This window comes from Myodes glareolus, chromosome 14, assembly GCF_982192425.1.
Source record: "Myodes glareolus chromosome 14, mMyoGla1.1, whole genome shotgun sequence".
Classification (NCBI taxonomy): Eukaryota; Metazoa; Chordata; class Mammalia; order Rodentia; family Cricetidae; genus Myodes; species Myodes glareolus.
The window spans coordinates 13204338-13207843 of NC_142039.1; the positions used below are offsets into that span (position 1 = coordinate 13204338).

Consider the following 3506-nt stretch of genomic DNA (forward strand, 5'->3'; position numbering starts at 1 on the left):
CAGTTTTCAAGTTAACAAGTTGGTGCCCAGCATCTTCTATAGGCAGCCAATGATATTTCTTTTAGGTTCAACATTGACTAATGGCCTAACATGGTTTTGATGTGTTTCAATTAACTACAACTAATATTCCTTAAAAAATGCTTGCGTGCCCCTGGCAGGCTCTCAGAGTAGCCGCTAGTCTGGCAGAGACAGCTGTGGGTCCCTGCAAGATCCCCAGGGGCCATGTGAACAGGAGGCGAGCTCAGAGCAGCAGGAGCATGTCCTGGGAGAGTGGCTAGCTGTGGGCAGGCAGGCAGGAGACAGAGACATGGACATGTAGAGTGAGATTGAAATATTTATTCAGGGGGTTATGGAGGAAAAGGGGGGCAGAGAGAGAAAGGGAGAGGGAGGAGAGGGAGAGAAAGAAAGAAACAGAGAAAAAGGGAGAGAGAAAGACAGAAACATGTGTGCACATGCCAAGAGAGAGAACAGAAAAAGGTCAAGATGGCAAAGAGAGGTCAGAAGTCACTGGGAATGGGCGTGGCTTGTCCCTTAAAGGGACGAGAGACCAAAAGGAATAACATTCCCAGATCCTTTTTATAATAAAAAAACAGGAGATTAGACAACACAGTTTGAAGGAATTGGGGGTGGCGAATTCTCAAGACTGCTTCCGGCTGATTTGTGGGCATCGTCTTGGCGGGGGGGAACCCGAGAGAAGGCTGGGTGCTGGTCACATCCTGGCATAGTTGGTCTCTGCTCCCGACAGGTGTCTGTGGTATGGAAATGTCTGGTGTTTCTTGTACCTGGCTAGGGTATTGGCAGAACAGAGGACAAAGTTAAATTAAGAAAAAAAAATTTAGGACCAGGGAATTGAGGGGGATTTATCTGACCTGTTTACGGTGGGTTCTTTTATTTGGCTCCCTGGAACTCATAAGAACTCCTTGGGTTTGTAAAAACAGAAGTTTTAGACATATACATTGTATAATGACTGTGACATATTTTTTGTACAATGAAAGGCATTTTTTATTTGGTGGGGCAACCTGGCAAAACCTCTCAGCTATTAAGCTGTCAGAGATCTTTGAGAAGGATAAGATTTTGCTTGAGTTACTGATTAAAAAATGACAGAGAACTTACTTGGTTGGCACCCAGAGCTACTTTTTTGGGTCCTCCATGGTTGCTGAAGGTTGTATTTGACCTTTGCTGTTTAGCGCAGGGCCTGTCAGGCTCCAGAAGACCCTGTGGGCTAAGAAATCTGTAGGAAGACAGGCCTACCTTGACCTGGGCATCTAGGCTGTCAATTCCAGTGATTCTGTTCATGTCTGGAGGTCTTCAGTTTAGGTGAAAGGCAGTTTTGCCCAATGGTCAGCATTTGGCAGTCGAAGCAAACTGCAGATGGATGTTTCTCTGCAACTGCAGATGGACTTTGTTCTGTCTTCTTGGAGGAAACAGAGTGCTGCTGCTAGGAGCCAACCTGTCTCTTTTTGTTATGAAGTTTTTTAAATAATTAAATACTTAAATATCACATTCCCCAAATCTCTGAGCAGTTGAGGCTGTTTATTAGGTATAGTTGCAGTATAGAATCTATCTGGAAGGTTGGGTCTGAACTTGACTGTACTGGCTCTTAACAGGTAAGATCCACACTCGTAAAAAGACAGAAAGAAGAAAAAAAAAACTGTTTGTAATATAAGATTAGTGGTAGAACTGACAATGGTAGAGAACAGCTTAATATTAAATATAAGAGAGTTAAAAGTACATACCAGTTTAAAATATGAGACTTCTGATTTCATAGTCTGAAATGAGATGTAATGAGCAATTATTATACATAGAAAGAATGAACAGGAATTGGGCAACGTGCATGCTTTTGATGGGCCTTATCAAAAGCATGTCACTGTGCAAAACACCTGTAACAGAGTTAACGAGAGGATCTCAGTGAACACTGGGGAGGGCGGGGGAAGGCAGGGCATACATAAGAATGGGAGAGCTTGGTCACGTGACCTGGCTGTCAGCCAAGATAGTGATAAAGTCACCTGACCCCAGTGAACATGGCGGCAGCCACGTGTTGTGGGAAAAAAGTTACAATTTTTAAGCTGTAAGGATTTAAGCTTAAGGAAGAGTGACCTGAAGGCATGATCTGCCCTGTTGCTGAGCCGCCATGCCATGCCATGCCACAAGCCACAGAGGGGAGCACAAGGCTGGAACCAGAAAAACTGTACCATGCCACGGCTGGAATGGAAAAGCTGGCAGGAATTCTAAAATCTGGGGGCCAACCGCCATGGGCGGTTGCTATTCAGAGCCTGAGTCGTGAAAACCCGCGCAAACAGACAATTTCCTTCTCAGAAGGAAAGAAAGGAATGAAAAAAGAGAAAGAGTAAGAACTGGGGCCCTCGGGCCCCTAGGTGTGGGTGTGCTGGCTGTTGGCCACAGCCAAGCCGTCCCAGGCATGGGCTTAACAGAGGATGTAAGCCGGAATTGAATGCCAGCGAAGGGACCCCAGGCCATGAAGGCCCGTGGTTGGGGGAAGTCCCCCTGATCCTAGAAACACCAGGGGTTCCGGGAGCTCAGCGGTCAATTCCTGAGTCAAAAGGGGTGGTTAAGCTGTCCGAAATGGGGACACTCACGATTAGAAGCTGGTGTTGTTCGTAGGAGCCCACTCAGGCAGATGGAACACGTGGGTCATTGTAGATGAGGTCCTCGGTTCTGATCGTGCCCGGGAGAGAGGTCGGTTGGAGCCCCGGGTGGTGCCTGAAGCTGGAGCTCCGGTCCTGGGTGGAAATCCCGGGCAGGCGAATATCTGAGTCTTGGCACCAAATAATATTCCTTAAAAATTGCTGGCGTGCCCCCGGCAGGCTCGCAGAGCAGCCGCTAGTCTGGCAGAGACAGCTGTGGGTCCCTGCAAGATCCCCAGGGGCCATGTGAACAGGTGGCGAGCTCAGAGCAGCAGGAGCATGTCCTGGGAGAGTGGCTGGCTGTGGGCAGGCAGGCACATGGCAGGCAGGCAGGCAGGAGACAGAGACATGGATATGTAGAATGAGATTGAAATATTTATTCAGGGGGTTATGGAGGAAAAGAGGAGGGGGCAGAGAGAAAGGGAGAGGGGAAAGGAGAGGGAGAGAAAGAAAGACAGAAACAGAGAAAAAGGGAGAGAAAAAGACAGAAACACGTGTGCACATGCCAAGAGAGAGAACAGAAAATGGCCAAGATGGCGACAAGAGGTCAGAAGTCGCTGGGAGTGGGCGTGGCTTGTTCCTTAAAGGGACGAGAGACCAAAAGGAATAACAACAACTGCTGTCTCTTTGTTGTTCAAATGATCCATCATTGGTCAGTTGGAGATTTTTCAGCTTGACTCCTGAAGTCCTTTTGCCATAATACCTTAGACCTCTTTTAAGGATCACAATATTTTAGGCTTACCTTGTACATTTCTTGCTCTAGAATGCCAGGCAGCCATTTATAAGAACAACTGTGGTTTCTTTTTTTCCTTTTTTTAGAAATCGATTCTTTGGGAATTAAACATCATTTATCCCAATCCC

At 46.9% G+C, this 3506-nt stretch overlaps 1 long non-coding RNA gene across 2 annotated transcripts; it reads right to left on the reverse strand.

Annotated features, from left to right (window-relative positions):
* Nucleotides 1-316: 316 nt before the first annotated feature.
* On the reverse strand, nt 317-3151 carry LOC146891920 (uncharacterized). Of its 2 annotated transcripts, none has more exons than XR_015004939.2 (3): nt 2598-3151; nt 1737-1769; nt 317-1411 (listed from the first exon to the last, which is right to left on the reverse strand). It is a non-coding gene; the product is annotated as an uncharacterized LOC146891920 (long non-coding RNA). The 2 variants fall into 2 exon arrangements; XR_015004940.2 differs by having other exon boundaries at nt 317-1414.
* Nucleotides 3152-3506: the final 355 nt, after the last annotated feature.